The 19,039-nt window shown below is 42.1% G+C and overlaps 1 protein-coding gene and 1 long non-coding RNA gene across 6 annotated transcripts in view; both read left to right on the forward strand.

Annotated features, from left to right (window-relative positions):
- TRIQK (triple QxxK/R motif containing) overlaps nt 1–19,039 on the forward strand; it is a 48,608-nt gene that overhangs the window by 16,339 nt on the left and 13,230 nt on the right. The window lies entirely within an intron of this gene.
- Nucleotides 327–11,414, forward strand: LOC310848749. The gene is made up of 2 exons (XR_014566580.1): nt 327–8,054; nt 11,283–11,414. It is a non-coding gene; the product is annotated as an uncharacterized lncRNA (long non-coding RNA).

A 19,039-nucleotide genomic window follows, 5' to 3' on the forward strand; every position in this document is an offset into this window, starting at 1 on the left:
AATCTATTTGTTTCTCTTTTTAGTTTTTGTGAGTGCTACGTTTCTGTAGGAAAGATAGTGAGTTCTAAAGCCGATTACTTTAACTGCCTTCTAACAACATGTTTTGAACTGATTCAACTTTCTAATGCACGTTGCTGGACTATCATTCTTGACTATTCGCCATTACTCTCAAGCCGATGAGATGTGGAGACCAACAACATCTGGAGAGCCACAGGTTAACCACCCTGCTGTAATGGTTTCACTGGATATGATGTGCTCTCAGATTAACTCAAAGTATTGGAGGCAAAGTGAAACTCAGTGTAATAACGTGGCTCTTTCGGTTAAAAGAGGAGTAGTTAGATATAGCACATACCAAATTGATTAATGGTGAGGGTGGCTTGAACTGTTCGTTGTTTGAATATACAGAATCTGTTGCATTGAGGCTGCATTCACACTAAGTCTGGACCTGTGATGAAGTGAACATGTGATTGCTTCACTGTGCATCCAATTCTTCAGTTTCCCGTGTGGGCATTATCCTGCATTGCTACAGCACATTAGCCAGAGAATCATATGCTGCTGCTCTTGGTGGGCTGTACCGCATTAGACTGAAAGCTGTAAATTAGATTCTCATACAAAAAATGTACCTGCACATTTAGAAATAGTTGCCGGGAAGAAGGCGAGGCATTGTTTTGCATTTGTAGAGAAGCCATTGTATATGATTGAGCATTCACAGTGTGATTCCCCACTTGCAGTCGGAAATGGTGCGACCCAGCATGAGCCGAATCAGCACAGTGAGTTGTTCAGCAAAGGTGTGCTGGGATGTGGACTGGAACTGAAAAACAGAGGTTTGGGTGCAATTAATCACACATGTGCTTCACTGCAGGTCCAAACTCTGACACTGTTTTTTCCATCTGCATCTGAATGAGAGTTGGCCTTCAGTCTGAAACCAAATAGCTTGCAGGCCATTCCAGAGGGTTGAATCCAGGGAACACAAGTTATTTGCCTTAGTTTGTTGCAGTGATGAGCATCAATTACTAGATATTCTTCTTCTGCCTAACTTGCCCTCACTTAAGGCAAGTCAAACTGAAAAAAGAAATAAGAATGAATGTTCTGATTCACATGGGGAAGGACTTCTAGATCAGGGTAGATTTCATGTGGCCCATTGCTTTTACTTCTCCTGTATAGACTGTTGAGCTCTGCTTCAATTTTCTATCACGAGAATTAAAATCTTTTTTTTAAAAATAGACACAAAACCTTCCTTTGTTCTCACATTATCTGTTTAGGTACCTCAATTACCATAGGTTTCATCAGCTAGAGTTTATATGGCATGCACACACCACCACCTTGGCATTTTTTGTGTGTGGATAGCAGACAGAAAGGTTTTCTGCTCAACTACTCCAAATATCCAAACAGCATTTAGTCTCTGTGCATTAACTCCTTCAGGTACCTCTTCAGTTACAATAGTGGAATTAGGGAGACTGCAGAGTTTTCATTCCCTTCATCATCTCCAATATGGAAGCTTTGTAGGGTGTTTCAGATTTCCGTGGAATTTACCAATGACCTCAAGTATTTTCCCTCCTCCCCACCCTCCCACTTGGTTGTGCAATGGTTTGCACAACCAGCAGTCAGTTCTGGAAAATTCAACCCTGATTGCTCCTTCTCGGGTTTGCATACAATACTTGCTTCCTGCCTCTGCAATGAATGCAAGGGGTTGCCAAATTGGCTCAAGCTAGTTAATTTCACCTCTACTGTGAAATGACTTCTCTGAACTCAAGCATGTCAGTTTCAAACTGTCTCTTTGCAGCCCTTGTAGAACTTTTCTGGGTTGTTACATAGCCAGCTGCATCTATTTTTTCCTCTGTCTGAGCTGCATGCTCCAGAGCTTGCACATCCAGCCACTGATTATTTTTATTTCCTTGTGGGAATTATATTGAATAGAATTAGACACCACAAAGCATTAGGATACTTTCCCGTGCTAACAGAACAGCAGTACTTGCAATGGAGATTGAATCAGGAGAATTCATGTGTCATCCCTAAGTAGAATATCGTGTTTGTACACAGTAGATTGGGGACAACCTGAAGCACAAAATTCCCATGAACATCAAGCCCTAGTTTTCTGGGCGTCTGATGGCCGAGCTAAGGACTCAGATACCGGGGGGTGGGGAGCATTTCTTAAGCTGAAATGCTGCTGTTGCGGTATTCATTACAATCTGAAATGGAGAAGAATTTTTAGGGAAATAGGTGCTTGAATTGTCATTCTACCAAACATTATGAACAGTCCAGGTTCATATTCTGAGACAGGTAATTATAATGATAATTTATTTAATCATGAACTTCACTGACATAACTAACAGCAACACAAAAAAGGCTAACACAATGGTAAGGTAATGCTGTGGAGCACAGTAAGGCAGACTTGCTGGTTCTTAGTAAAGATGGCTGAATAAGTACTTTTGCACTGGATTTGCAGCCATTAATAATTTGAATTCAGAAAACATAAAAGAGGCTTACCAAATTAGTTTAGACTTTGGGGGGTGTAAAGTTGTGAATCATCGCAAAACACCACAAAAATGGTCTGTTAATTGCACAACACTTAAATGCACCACAAGGCATTCAGAATGGAACTGGTTGCCTGCTCTTACATTTTGGCACATATTAGATAATATCAAGGCATCTTGTAAGTTTGGGGAAAACCTTTGGATCAAAAGGGGGGGTATATAGTATTAGTATCTCAATTTATCATTAATTGATTGGTTTTAGTAGTCACACCAAAGAAGAAAAACTATGTAAAGAGAACCAAAGCCTGTGCTGTCAGGTATTTATTTTAGGTAGCACAAATTCATATTCATTAACTACTGAGAATCAATTTACAGACAGCCAAGGCTTGTCTTTAATCCATTGTTTCAAGTCAGGGAAGTTCTCTCCATGAACTCTTCTTCATTACAACTGTTGTAGTTAAGCAAGTGTGTTATTTACTGGGATGCTGATTACGTTCTATGATATATTATTATTAACCTGAAAACCACCTCCGCCATCACCAGTGTAATGGGGATGCAAAATGTGGACTGCAACTGCTCTGAATACATAAATATCTTCCTTTCTTTAAAAAAGACCTTCTCCTGTTTAAATTTGAACACGTATCCTCCTGAAAAATCACTGTCATGTGGACTTTCTGCTTCTACCTTAGAAGAAGGAGAAAGGGATTGTGTCAACAGTGTTTTCTCCTCCCATTGGAGGTGGGCTGTCACATATTCCAACCAGCAGTAACTCCATGCTCCACTGGTAACATTCAGCTTCTCCAGAAAGATTAGATAAGAGCAGTATGTACTTGGTTCCAACACCAATTAAGAGCATGACCCATAGGGATGTAGGAAGCTGCCTTATACCAAATCAGATCATTGGTCCTACTAGCGCAGTGTTGTTGACACTGATTGTCAGCGGTTCTCCAGAATTTCAGAGAGGAGTCATTCTCAGCCCTTCCTGGAGAAGCAAGGGGTTGAACTTGATGCATTCTGCATGCAAGGCAACTGGTTTACCATTAATCTACAGCCATTCCTTGTAGACATACATTACCAACATGTGGAAGAATTAGCCATGGAGCTCCTGCTCTCTCCCTTCCTTTGTGTACAGTTGTGCATGGAAGCAGCACACTGGGGCATTATGAGGATTGGGGTGACATGAAAAAGAGGGTGCTTACTGCCCCTTCCTGATTCCTTCTGCTACCTCCGTGTTCAGTTTTGAAAAGTCGTTAAAGAGAAGAACGGGCATGTCTTCCACAAACCTGGACTATATTCCTTGCATTGCAAATGAACACATCCGAAGTTCCGAGGTATTTCTGCCATGTGTGTTATTCTAGTTTATTTTAAAGAGAATGGATGCTATTTCCATCACAGCCAACTGTACAATTCAAAAGAATGGAAGAATACGATCATGAATTAAACAGGTTGTTTCCTTTTGTTGAAGTGAATAGGAAATTCATGCTGAGTGACTGTAGTAACTATTAACCTTTGTCATGCATCCCTTGAGCTCCCAGCACAAAACAGTAAAACCATCAAAGTGACACAGGTTAAAGAAGCAGAAATGTGCTTGTTTCCAGCACGGCACTTTTTAACAGTACAGTATTTTTAGCCTGTCAAATAAATACCTGATTGTCACTGATGTATCTTACAGTCATATAAAACTTATGAACCACAATATATATACTTTGAGTTTTTTTGTTTTTTGTTCGTTTTTTAAGTGCCTGATGCCTCTTGCCAGTTTCCCACTCTCACATTGGCTGAAGCTGCTGTGATGTCACAAATGATCCCAACTGCTGTGGGGGAAGGACTAGTTTATAGAATGTTGGAAATCAATAAAATTTGGAGAGAAAATGTTGCATTAGTTTGGCATGTGTGCATCCTTCACACATGTAATACAGACTTTTTACTGCATGGGGGTTAGAGAGATGGATTAGTAGGTAGCATGCAGGGGCTTGAGGATGATGTGGGACATTAAGAAGGCAGGGATGTATAATCCTCACAAAAAGGTTATAGACAAATGGGGTGTGTTGTTGCTGGGAAGAAGTACTGAGTATGCACTACCTGCACCTTGTGGCTAGTTGTCGTATGACAAAACAATAAGAAAGTCAACATGTGACATTCATAGAGCACAATTCCAGTCTCAACACTGTAATAATAGATTCTTTATTGTGCCTTGGGATGAACAGCTAGGTGGAGGGTCTGTTTTCTCTATCTTGACTGTCATGATCACAAGCCTATTCTCCATGAATTCATCTGACTGGCTTTGAAGATTTTGAAAGCTGACCATTTTTTATTTTTTATTAATAAGGCTTTTGTGCGTGTGCCCTGCCGTGGCCTGTGTTTAATTCCAGAAAGTGAAATCGTTATGCATTTGTCTATAAATATTTAATACTAATTTTTTATAAATGAGAAATTGATTTTGAAGTCCGGTAATAGCAAGAGTCAATTTGAAAGAGGTTCTTTTGCAATTGTTTTCCATACTAGTAGTAAATATAATTTATGAGCCTTTTTATAACATGCCATCAGGGAGATGGCTCTTGCAATACATTATGATATTGAACCAATAATTACACTTAATACTTTTTCATATGTGTAGCACCTTGTATCCAACAAAGTCCAAATGCTTTACAAGGACTACTTGACTGTTTGATTACCTGGTTACGTTTCAGAAAGTAGACAATTGATGCAACTTGGATTAATTTTAATTGGGCGAGTCAGCTGGACTACTTTTGTCCTGTTTTTTATTATTATTAGTATTTTAAAGATGGCGAGCCTGGTCCACCTAAATTGGGAGTTGTGACGAGTAGGTATATACTCAGAAGTGTTCTCCCCAACTCTGAACTGGTTAGTTGTCACATGATGGTTTGAAGAAAGGTTTCTGGAATCACTGATCTGAAAAGGCAAAGGAAGAACAGGCAGCCTTAAAGGAGTCAATTCTCTTTCAGTTTCTGCCTTGTGCACTGCATGCAGTGGCATTCAGGAACTGGTTCCTCGGGGGATCTGGCTCAAGGGGTGCTATTTAGGGTTCTCTGGCCCAAGGGATCCTGACTGACAGACTCTGGATTGCCCCCACAATTTGCACTGTCTCCTCAATTCAGCTGATTCCTTATTTGTCAAGAGTCCGGGCTGCTGATCAGGGTTGGAGGTCATGGCAGCCTCTTTTCTGTGTTTTACGGCCGAGAAGAATTCTAGTGGATCTTTTACTCCTGCATTTATTATTTATTTCTAGAGCAACACAGTAGCTTTCGGTGCTGCACGTGGATCCAAAGAAAAGCTACAGATCCCAACCTCAAGCTTATGCTCTAGAAATGATAATAATCAACAAACACAGCAAATCAACAGAAATTTTTTTGGGGGGGAGATGAGTTTGAGAATGCCAGAGTTGAAAAAGGTGAGTTTTTAATTGGTGTTTCTACACACATGAGTTGGAGGAGCCAGATGGCAGGAAGAAGTTCCAAATGTCAGGAAGTAGCAGGAAAAAAATGTACTTTGGGGGTTCATGGAAGAGGAAGGGAAGAGCGGAGGAATATGGAGAGAGGGAGGAGTTGGCAGAAGAGGAAGAAAGAGACTGAAGACCGCTGGAAGGCAATAGAAATCTTAAAAGAATGTGAGAGGAGGGAAGAAGGGAGCCCAGTGTAGAGGAGTAATGTAACAATGAGCAGAATAGAGAGAGACGAAACTCAAGACTGAAGATTTGAAGGAAGAGGCAAAAGAGGGTTGTAGCAGCCAATGCAAAAAAATCACGGAGAGTGAACATGAGCATTAGTTCATCATTCTGTTTTAAAACTTCAGTGTGGTAAATGTATAAACTGCAAAGATGAGAGCCAGAAGGCCCAGCAGTCGAGGGAAGGCATGGGGAGCGGAGATGGAGAGGAAACAAAGACCAAACCAACAGCCTCCGAGTAAGATTGTCCTGAAACCATCCTGCTTCAGAGTTGTCTCCCCAGCTCATTGCCGCTGTGTTCTCTTCACTCATATGGTGGCATAGGTGCCCTAAGAGAGCACCCAAGGCTTAAAAACCTCTATCCCAGCTTGTGGTTGGGAAGGTTCTCCCAATTACTTCTCAAAGTCACCAAACACTTGATTAAAAAAGCCACAAATTCCACAAACTGCATGTTGATTTCTGCTTTTGTGCCCCACTGTAAGAGAACAGGAAGTTTTGAAACCATTGCAAGCAAATCCAGAGAGCCCGTCATATATGGGTGAAGCAGTGTTTTGTGCAGTTTAGAAGTACTTTGGAAGGTTAAGGACCAATAATAATTTTATAAGGGGTGTCGTAAAATCTCTTTGAAACAATCATTAAGCCTTCAAACATGATTGCTTTTTAAAAGCTTAGTAAATAAAGCCAATGAAATTCGCCCCCATGTAAAATGGGAAACGTGTTAATGGGGAAGTTAATAAATACGAACAGAATTAAAATTGCAAGTGGGCAAGCTAAAAATGTCCTCATTATAAGCAAAAGGCTCAGGCAAGGTGTGGGCCCTCCTGTTATAAAAGACAGAGATTGTTTCTCTCCTTTGATCCATTACTCCTTCACTGTAGCATCTGTGCAGCTACTTCAAACAGAAATGGTGTGCAGGGAGACAGTTCCCAGTGGCTGCTTTGCAAGACCCTTTTTCTGTTCTGACTCTGCAAATGGCCAGAAGAAATACCCACCTCAACAATACTGAAAAGTGAACGCAAATAAAGTCAATGCACAGCTGAATTGCCAAGTCCTGCCTTATAGCTAGTTAAAGTCTCAAGCTTCAAGATGAAATTGTAACCCACAAATGTTATGCATGCAGTTGCAAAATATATGGACCACGTTTTGCATATTTGCAAGGAATGCAAGTCTGCTGAGACATTTCCCACTCTGCTTTGATCTTCCTGCAGAGAAAGGAGTTGCAGTCCTGTGCTTTGCACCACATCAAAGCCCTTTCCCCTCCCTGCTGAACAGCTGATGGTGAGAAGGGGACCCAGAAGACTTGATGAAATTTGGCTGCCGTATCTGGCCTGTGGGTTGGGGTTCCCTACCTCTGCTCTAAAGTGTTCTATTTAAATCAGTTCGTCTGCTGTTGAGTTAAGTGGCTTGGGAATTCCAGTCCCCTTTCTTGACATCAACACGGATACCTTTGAATCTAGCTGGTTGCTAATATTTCCTGGTATAACTGTTGTTCATTATTTCATTTCACCTGAGGTCCAATGCTCCAGTTGCTCATAAATATGTACAGCCTCTACTCTTTAGTGTAAGCTGTTATTGATGTCATTCATCTTTTCGTTAAGACCTGTCAGGTGGCATTTATGTTGAAGCGAAGTAGTGTGGAATTACAAGTGCCCTGAAGACTTTGGAGTGCTAAAATTATGAGTGATTTGGGGAGATTATTCCTCACAAGTAAATTTAGTGGGAGATAATACCGCTGCATACAAGAAGAGATCTCTTTCCTGTCAATTCTGTTAAATGTTTCAGTTTTTGAATAAGTCTTTGAAGAACATGATGGGCTTTTTTGTCATTTCCCACACTATTTTCCACATCTAATATCTTCCTATCATGGCCGCCAGTGCATTAACATATGCAATGCTGTGCTGCTCTTGTTGTTGTTTAGTCGTTTAGTCGTGTCCGACTCTTCGTGACCCCATGGACCAGGGAACGCCAGGCACCTCTGTCCTCCACTGCCTCCCGCAGTTTGGTCAAACTCATGCTGGTAACCTCGAAAACACTATCCAACCATCTCGTCCTCTGCCGTCCCCTTCTCCTTGTGCCCTCCATCTTTCCCAACATCAGGGTCTTCTCCAGGGAGTCTTCTCTTCTCATGAGGTGGCCAAAGTACTGGAGCCTCAGCTTCACAATCTGTCCTTCCAGTGAGCACTCAGGGTTGATTTCCTTCAGTATGGAGAGGTTTGATCTTCTTGCAGTCCATGGGACTCTCAAGAGTCTCCTCCAGCACCATAATTCAAAAGCATCAATTCTTCGGCGATCAGCCTTCTTTATGGTCCAGCTCTCACTTCCATACATCACTACTGGGAAAACCATAGCTTTAACTATACGAACCTTTGTTGGCAAGGCGATGTCTCTACTTCTCAAGATGCTGTCTAGGCCTGTCATTGCCCTTCTCCCAAGAAGCAGGCGTCTTTTAATTTCATGGCTGCTGTCACCATCTGCAGTGATCATTGAGCCCAAGAAAGTAAAATCTCTCACTACCTCCATTTCTTCCCCTTCTATTTGCCAGGAGGTGATGGGACCAGTGGCCATGATCTTCGTTTTTTTGATGTTGAGCTTCAGACCATATTTTGCGCTCTCCTCTTTCACCCTCATTAAAAGGTTCTTTAATTCCTCCTCACTTTCTGCCATCAAGGTTGTGTCATCTGCATATCTGAGGTTGTTGATATTTCTTCCGGCAATCTTAATTCCGGCTAGGGATTCATCCAGCCCAGCCTTTCGCATGATGAATTCTGCATATAAGTTAAATAAGCAGGGAGACAAAATACAGCCTTGTCGTACTCCTTTCCCAATTTTGAACCAATCAGTTGTTCCATATCCAGTTCTAACTGTAGGTTCTTGTCCCACATAGAGATTTCTCAGGAGACAGATGAGGTGATCTGGCACTCCCATTTCTTTAAGAACTTGCCATAGTTTGCCGTGGTCGACACAGTCAAAGGCTTTTGCATAGTCAATGAAGCAGAAGTAGATGTCTTTCTGGAACTCTCTAGCTTTCTCCATAATCCAGCGCATGTTTGCAATTTGGTCTCTGGTTCCTCTGCCTCTTCTAAATCCAGCTTGCACTTCTGGGAGTTCTCGGTCCACATACTGCTTGAGCCTTCCTTGTAGAATTTTAAGCATAACCTTGCTAGCGTGTGAAATGAGTGCAATTGTGTAGTAGTTGGAGCATTCTTTGGCACTGCCCTTCTTTGGGATTGGGATGTAGACTGATCTTCTCCAATCTTCTGGCCACTGCTGAGTTTTCCAAACTTGCTGGCATATTGAGTGTAGCACCTTAACAGCATCATCTTTTAAAATTTTAAATAGTTCAGCTGGAATACCATCACTTCCACTGGCCTTGTTATTTGCAGTGCTTTCTAAGGCCCATTTGACTTCACTTTCCAGGATGTCTGGCTCAAGGTCAGCAACCACACTACCTGGGGTATACGAGACATCCATTTCTTTCTGGTATAATTCCTCTGTGTATTCTTGCCACCTCTTCTTGATGTCTTCTGCTTCTGTTAGGTCCTTTCCACTTTTGTCCTTTATTATGGAAATCTTTGTACGAAATGTTCCTTTCATATCTCCAATTTTCTTGAACAGATCTCTGGTTCTTCCCAATCTATTGCTTTCCTCTATTTCTTTGCATTGCTCGTTTAAGAAGGTCTTCTTGTCTCTCCTTGCTATTCTTTGGAAATCTGCATTCAATTTCCTGTATCTTTCACCATCTCCCTCGCATTTTGCTTGCCTTCTCTCCCCCACTATTTGTAAGGCCTCATTGGACAGCCACTTTGCTTTCTTGCATTTCCTTTTCATTGGGATGGTTTTCGTTGCTGCCTCCTGTATAATGTTACGAGCCTCCATCCATAGTTCTTCAGGCATTCTGTCCACCAAATCTAAATCCTTAAACCTGTTCCTCACTTCCACTGTGTATTCATAAGGGATTTGACTTAGACTGTATCTTACCGGCCCAGTGGTTTTTCCTACTTTCTTCAGTTTAAGCTTGAATTTTGCTATAAGAAGCTGATGATCTGAGCCACAGTCACCTCCAGGTCTTGTTTTTGCTGACTGTATAGAGCTTCTCCGTCTTTGGCTGCAGAGAATATAATCAATCTGATTTCGATGCTGCCCATCTGGTGATGTTCATGTGTAGAGTCGTCTCTTGTGTTGTTGGAAAAGCGTGTTTGTGATGACCAGCTTGTTCTCTTGACAGATCTCTATTAGCCTTTGCCCTGCTTCGTTTTGATCTCCAAGGCCAAACTTGCCAGTTGTTCCTTTTATCTCTTGACTCCCTACTTTAGCATTCCAATCCCCTATAATGAGAAGAACATCCTTCTTTGGTGTCACTTCTATAAGGTCTTGTAAGTCTTCATAGAATTGGTCAATTTCAGTTTCTTCAGCACAAGAAGTTGGTGCATAAACTTGGATTACTGTGATGTTAAAAGGTCTGCCTTGGATTCGTATCGAGATCATTCTATCATTTTTGAGATTGCATCCCAGTACAGCTTTCGCCACTCTTTTGTTGAGTATGAGGGCCACTCCATTTCTTTTACGGGTTTCTTGCCCACAGTAGTAGATATGATGGTCATCCGAACTGAATTCACCCATTCCCATCCATTTTAGTTCACTGATGCCCAGGATGTCAATATTTATTCTTGCCATCTCATTTTTGACCACCTCCAACTTACCCAGGTTCATGGTTCTTACATTCCAGGTTCCTATGCAATATTTTTCTTTACAGCATTGGACTTTCCTTTCGCTTCCAGGCATATCCGCAACTGAGCGTCCTTTCGGCTTTGGCCCAGCCGCTTCATCAGCTCTGGATCTACTTGTACTTGCCCTCCGCTCTTCCCCAGTAGCATGTTGGACGCCTTCCGACCTGAGGGGCTCATCTTCCAGCATCATATCTTTTATATGCCTGTTGTCTTTGTCCATGGAGTTTTCTTGGCAGGGATACTGGAGTGGCTTGCCGGTTCCTCCTCCAGGTGGATCACGTTTGGTCAAAACTCTCCACTATGACCTGTTCATCTTGGGTGCCCTGCTCGGCATAGTTCATAGCTTCTCTGAGTTCTTCAAGCCCCTTCGCCACGGCAAGGCAGTGATCCATGAAGGGGGTGCTGCTCTTAGAATATACTTAATTAGCATGGCATGTGCAAACAATGATGATATATTTGGAGAAGCATGTCCCTTCTAAAGTATCAATGCATCAGCCTGGCGTATTTTATTAAAAAAAGAAAAAGAAAGACTACTGCTATAAGGTGGTCAACTTTAGTTGGGAAGTCAAATTTTCCCGCCAGTTGTTTCCTGAATAGCTCTGAGATGCAAACGTTCTGGGCCGAATATCTCAAAAGACCAAGCCCTTCCAGTTTATAGGAGCTGAGTTCCTCTCAGTTTCAATTTGTTCTGCTTTTGTTTCAGTCTTTATACTTGCAATCTTGTCATTTGAAACACATCCTTGTGGAGAAAGCTCCATGTTACATTCCTGTACCAACGGTGCACTCCACTCACATTTCTTCAGCTCAGTACTACAGGAATGCTATCTGAAATGTATTACAGCTTCTCTGCAGTCCAGTTGAACTGGACTGTTGGTCCCAGGGCACCGTGGCAAATCATTCCTTGCATGAAGTGATTTCCAGGGACCTCCCTTTGGAGAGCTGAAATGATGCCACAGGCCCTTAGGACCTGCCCATGAACTAGTGAATGTAGGTTTGAAAGCAGCACAAAAGTAAAAGCTGGATCTTTAAAAGCTACGTGGATATTGAACATTAAATTACTTAGTATCCCAATGCCAGTAGCAGCTATGGTGAAGATCATTGAGATTTCTGATGAAAAACCATTCCCGCTCCCCTTGGTCTGATCAAGCTGGCTTGGACATGCCTGCAATTATGCAGAAAGCATTCATATCTGCTGCCTTGATTGGTTTGCAGAGAACCTCCCACCACCTTTCTGGCACTCAGTAAGTTTTACAAACGCTCTGGTCCACTATGCATATTTGTGGTTTGGGCAGCCTCCCTACAGAGGCTGCAGTATATGAAGTCGCTCTTCATTTCCCACCTCCTTGTATCACTTCTGCCTCCCGTGTTCATTCAGCCTGCGTGAGATGGCTGCTTTATGGGTTTAAAATTGTAGCTTAACTTATACAAGCAGAATTCTGAGTCGAAACTGCAGGGAGAGTGGAAATAATTGAAGGTATAGATACTGGTATACTCAAGAAAGTCTTTTATTCAGGCTAAAGAAACCCTTGCTGATAGCATAAAATAAACTTATTCACTTTAATGCATCCTTCTTGTTGGCTTAAAGCTGAAATACAGTTGCTTGAAAATTAATTTACCTCTCATGAATGGCTGGCTGGATTATCTTTGTAGCATAAAATGTAATGATATGTCAACCCTGAGCTCAGAACACGTTGTGTCTATTGTAAAAAAAAGTTGTTCCTGAGCACTTAATGTTGTGTTAAATGATGATGTGTCCTTTGCAAATGTATTATTAGTGTCAAGCTGTTCCATCTCTCAAGATTGAAAAATGGCCAGTGATTTGAGCTACCATTAAACCTGAATAAAAAAAAAAAGTGAAGAGCTGTGGGGGGTTCCCATGCTCTCTCTTTTGAGTACTAACGCTTTGACTATATTCAATATATATCAAAATGTTTCCGTTAGCTGAAGACTCCTAAAACATCTTTAATCGCAGCAATTGAAATGGTATTAAAGCAAACCTCTCTTCCTCTTCCCGCCCCCCCCCCCCGTGTGCCAGGGGTGGGGGTGGGGAGAGCTCTCTATACCAGGGATGTTCATCGTAAGATGTTGCAGAAGACCGCTATGAATGCTGCTTATGTTGCAGTCAATTGGCTTGCTATTAACTTGAGCAATGATGAAATGGGAGCCCTTTTATTTGAAGCAGCACTTTTTTTACAATTGAAATTTTCAATTAATATTCTAAATATCCCAGCTCCCCGTGTGATAGAGCCTTTCGTATCATTTTGTATTAGTTGGAGGGAAATGAGCGCCCTTATTTCCTATTATGCAAAGGAGGGATTTATGGCGCGATAGCGAGCAAACCACTTAACGGCGTCTGGTTGCATGCATGGCCAAACGATTTTTGAAATGCTTTCACGACAAAATGTACATTTTCTACATTCCTACTACTTCCCGGACAACTCCCTCGTCTTAATGCAAAGGTATCAGCGTTATTTATCGTGCCAGCTTGGGAATTAGATTGTGGCTCTTTTGCTTGCTGATTGAATGTAAAATAGTTTCTGCGCTTTCTTGCTTGAGGGACAGCTGAAATTGGCAGGGCCGCGGCAGCACAGTTTAGCTTAGCCCAGGCATTATGGCTAGAGAAAGCAACAGACAGGCTTGCTGGAACAACACCTGTGAAGGCCCTGCAGCTTTCGAATTCCCCTTCCGTGTAGCTTAAATTTATCTCTTTCATACCACATGTTTAAATGGCTGTAATGGAGGATTAGAAAAGAGGGAGAAGTACGTATGAGCTTGGCAGTGGGTGATATTGAATCCACCCAACACTTCCGTAATGCTGTCAATGTTTCCTTCCCCCTCTAGCATTTTAAAATGTATGTCAAGGTTTAAGGATAACTGATTCAAAATAAAGGACACTGTGGACATCTAATCTTTCTCTTCTAAGGTTTCAAGGTATTCTGCATGTGGAGGTATTTTTTAAAGGTCAGTTTCTGCTCCTGATGCAGAGATATGCCATCCAGCTTCTGTCTGTGTCTATAAGGCTATAGGATGGGGCACCTGTCATCTCTTATCATTAGCCATGCTGGCTGGGCATTGGAGTCCAACATCTGGAGAGTCATAGATTGTCCATCCCTACTATACAGGAGTCTTTTGAAAGTCCTGATAAGTGGGAAGGTGGCCAGCCACACCTGGATTGGGAAGTGGGTTGCTGTAGATTCTAGTAACAAGGATATTTGAGTTCAGTGTTTTTGATGCTGCATTTCCTTGCATTTCAGTACCATTTATTATTGTGATGGTACTGAACTATGGGAAAGATATAATGTTTTTGTTTTAGTTATTATTGTGGTACCAGCACAAAAATATTCAGGGCAGCAGTTTCTTGGCAGTTACAAATTGGAGAGAAAGCGCTGAAAGGGACTTTAAATCTGTAATGTTGATTTCTTTTACTATCTGTCAGTTTTTGGCATGCAGTAAATAACTCATTTTCAAATAATTTGCCTGTGTAATTAAATTTAGATTGCACACTTCTCCTTTCAAATATTTTGACTCTTCCTTGTCTGCCATTCAGTTGTGGCATAATTGGTGCGGTCTATATAAATGGGCAATAAATTTATGGACTTTTGTTTGAAGATCAGGCAGTGAATAGAACTTGGTAATCATCCCAGGAGGAATTATGATTGAACATGTTTGCGAGAGTTAAAGAACGGAATTTACTTTTGTTTTTGAATTAAAGACAATTAAAGATTTGCAGGCACCCATAAAAGACAATGAATCGAGGAACAAGTTAGAAGCAAGTCCATTTGCAGGTGAAAAGAAACGTCTTTGAATCAGAACCAGCTGTATTTTCTATGAAAGAATGTGCTTGCTTGATAGCATAATGTGCTCCTAAGCAGCTTACGCTTCACAGTATTCAGAAAATCGGAGTGCATTAATTTTTAAAGTTGCAAATGCAGGCGAAGAGCAACACTGCCTCATGATGATAATGAGGGTGGATATTGGAAAGTCTGTGGGTGGGTGGGGGTGGGACATAGAAGGAGCTTCTGAAATGTGAACATTCATAAAACAATAACCGGGCATACAAATGATAATGAGCTTGGACAGCAAAACAAACAAAGGGCAAAGATGAAGACCCCATTATTAACTAAAAAGAAGCCCTATACTCTTAGTTGGTTAAGCCCAATAGTAAACTTGCTGAAACGCTTGCATATTTCAAGGTTCAAATATTTATATCCCCGCAGCGTTGTTAGCTAGAGTTTGGCAAAAATGAATTCACCTGCTACCGAGAACCGGCACTAATGGGAGTTGTAGCTGTACCAATGGGAGTAAGTGTAATACCCTTAGGCAATAAAGTATTGGGAGTGGACTCCAGGTAGACACAGAATTATAGAATGGTAGAGCTGGAGGAGACCACAAGGGTCATCTAGCCCAACCCCTTGCAATGCAGGAATCTTTTGCCCAACGTGGGGCTTGAACGCACAACCCTGAGATTAAGAGTCTCACGTTCTACTGATGGTCATTCTGAGATATTCTCAAGCAGCCTTCCATAACCTGGAGCCCTCTGGTTGTTTTAGGCTCCAGCTGCCATCATCTGTGACACTTAACCATGCCAGATGATACTGATGAGAGTTAAAGTCCCACGCAGGACATAAAAGTGCATGCAGAAGTTTCCAGGTTAAATCCCTGGCATTGGTCCATCTTTGGTTGTGAAGAAGAGAGTTACGCAGTCTTCGCAGCCCTGCGAGATGTGGGAAATCTGTTAGGGAGGAAAGTGTTCATAGTAAACTTAAAGATTCTGTAAATCCGGGGTGTCCCACTCAAAGCGGGGTGGTTGCGCCATATGCACCAACAGGTCTCACTGCAAAACAGGGATAAGTATACATATGTACCACGAACAGCAGCCAGCACCCCTTTCACGCCACCTTAAGCTCTGAAAATATCCTCCACTATAATTGATGCTAGTTTAAATTAACGTGAATTTACATTCCAGCTAGCAACAGTCAAAGGTGTTTGCATTGCTTATATAAACTAGATATTTCAGGTGGCAACTTCTGGGGCGCATATGCCATTTTTGCAGTACAGGTGGTTATCTTGGGATTTTTTTGGGGGGGGAGGGGAGTTCAGCTGTTTAAAGAGGTGTTTTTAAAAAGTCCAATACTAAAATGTGGTTTTCATTACCAAGGACTTAACAGATGTCCTTTGTAAATTTTTACACACAGTTGATTCAGACTTGTATTCTCTGGTATGTACTTTCTCTTCTGGCTATAGCATTTAGCAAGGAGAGTGGTAAATTAATCACAGATGCTTTGTTTTGGAGACTTACCAGCTGTAGAGTCATTATTAAAATAGATTGTTTGCAATAAAGAGAGTTTCAGTTGTTAATATCGACTTCAATTTCAGCCTGCAAATATTGTCACTGTTAACTTGCACCGAGGTAAGTTTTAGGGAAACAGTCATATAGATCATCGAATTCAATTCATTTGAAATTTTAAAGGCACTTTCTCAGACGCAGTCCTATTTCTGCTCATGGTTCTCCTCTGGAATGGGTAGTTGCTAGAATATAATCTTGAAGAGGATCGATAAACTTTCTTTGTTGAGAAATAACTAGTTATTCTTAGGGCATAATGATGCAGAAATATTAATAATCCATTATTGTCTCTACCTTTGATGCACTCTGATGTGCACTTAATCTATGTCATCTTTACTATGACACAGGTCACATGCCACTCCACTTTAACTGCACTTACAGTCATGGGTTTGGTGGAGTTTACATGGTTGCAGAAATGGTAAGGTAAAGGTAAAGGGACCCCTGACCATTAGGTCCAGTCGTGGCCAACTCTGGGGTTGCGCCGCTTATCTCGCTTTATTGGCCGAGGCAGCCGGTGTACATCTACCAGGTCATGTGGCCAGCATGACTAAGCCGCTTCTGGCGAACCAGAGCAGCGCACGGAAACGCCGTTTACCTTTCCGCCGGAGCGGTACCTATTTATCTACTTGCACTTTGACATGCTTTTGAACTGCTAGGTTGGCAGGAGCAGGGACCGAGCAACAGGAGCTCACCCTGTCGTGGGGATTCAAACCGGTGACCTTCTGATTGGCAAGTCCTAGGCTCTGTGGTTTAACCCACAGCGCCACTCGCGTCCCTCGCGGAAATGGTACCTGCATACAATTGCTCTGCACCACACATTTGCCTCAAAGACGAGTGGCTCATTGAGATGGCAGGGATGCCTGGCTCTCCATGTTTATGCTTGGAGGGCAAGGGGGATGCTCGGTCCATTCCCAAAACTGGTCAAAGCGAAAATTGGCTCCGCCCATCCACTGCTCTTTGTAGTTGGCTGCATGGCAAAGCCAGATGAAGTGAATGGTAAAAGTTATTCAGGCAACCTAGGCATAAAATTAGATACGGTTTCCAAGACAGGACAATCAGGTGGTCACTTCACCATCTAGCTAGTAGTAGCGCACATTGGTCTAAAGCCAGAGTGAATTGTTGGTTATGTATATTAGTTCATTGTCCATAAAACCCACAAGATAAATTAGATCCTAAACCCAGGGGAAAGGGAAGATGAACGAACCCCCTTCTAACATTTTATCAACATCTATATCATCTATATACTTGAGCTCTTCTGCTTTTCACCCATTGCATCTTGCACCACTGTGCTTCCAAAATATCTACAGTAAGGTTGTACTCAAATTTACTCTGAGGAAATGCCAAGCTCATAGGATAGCTCATCTACACCATTCCCTCTGCTTTCCCAAAGCTGCACCTATTTAATTTTGGCTGATCTCTAGAAACAGCAGGTCTCTGTGATGTAAATCACGTCTTAGTTGTCCCACCTTTCATTTTCAGTGTAGACATGAGGGTATATTTCAGACTTTCTGAGATCTTGAAGTGAAACAATTATTTTCCCCTTGTTTTCTTCTTAAAGTCTTATAAATCTGTGTTCAAAGCCCCATGTGAATAAATGTCTGCAGTTTGTTCGCAAGTAAAAGTTTTTAGCAGCTGCATGTCTTAGTTGAAATTGGCTCCAAAGAGTATTACAGGTTCAGATATATTTTTAAGCCAAGTTTCACCCTGGAGTGAATTTTTACGAGCATATAAACTCAGTCAATTCATAATGGAAATTCTGACAGGTCCTTTACTATTGCATAGCACATGGTAATATCATAATGACTGGCGGGGAGCTCTAGTCATGTAAACTCTTTCCCCCTTATTCCATGATGACCATACTTTCCTCTGAGAAAAGAACAGTTTTCCCCATGCTTTAGACTTTAAAATCTCCACTGCTCCTCTGGTATAATACAGATCACCAGAGAAATGCATCTTGAGACTTCTCAGTAAGGAAAATGTTTCCCCTAATCGTAGATATATCTATATTTTTTAAGGACTGGGAGTCGCTTAAAAACAACAACAATAACAACTTGCATCTCCAATGACCAGAGAGAAAACATAAGCCCTGTTTATGCGTTACTCACATGTAGAACATGTGTTTGTATGGCGAGGGGTGAGGCCATGGTTTTATTCCTGCTCCCGGTGTCATAAGAACATAAGAGTCTGCTGGATTAGCTCAATGGCCTATCTAGTCCAGCATTCTGTTCTCACAGTGGCCAACCAGATGCCTGTGGCGAACCCTCAAGCGAGATCCAAGCACAAGAGCACTCTCCCCTCCTGTGGTTTCCAGCAACTGGTATTCAGAAGTGTATGCCATTGTGGCTAGTAGCCGTTGCTAAGCCTTTGAAGTTGTCCAGCCCTATTTTAAAGCCATCCAAGTTGGTGTCCATCACTGCCTCCTGCGGGAGTTCCATAGTTCACCCATGCATTGTCCCATCTCCTCCCCATTCCCTGCCGAAGCAACCACATGTTGGGCACAGTTGTAGGACAAGAAAGCTCTTGCGCAGGAAGAGTAGGAGCGCAGTGCAACCAGGAGACCAAAGCATCATCCAGGCATTTCCCTGAACGCACACGGGGATTGGGGTGTGGCGTACATCTTTTGTAGATTCATCCACATTCTGCCCCAAGTCATTTGTAAGCATGTACAACTGGAGGGGCAAGGAAAGGAGCGTCACCTCAGTTGCCTCAGTTGGGCAAAGGGGATAAGTTCCTTCTTTGCCCTCTCACCGAAAATGGTGGTGGGGCTTCATTTGCCCTCAGTGACATCATCCTATAGCTGTGTCTAATT

This window comes from Podarcis gaigeae, assembly GCF_964106915.1.
Source record: "Podarcis gaigeae genome assembly, chromosome: 7".
NCBI classification, from domain to species: domain Eukaryota; kingdom Metazoa; phylum Chordata; class Lepidosauria; order Squamata; family Lacertidae; genus Podarcis; species Podarcis gaigeae.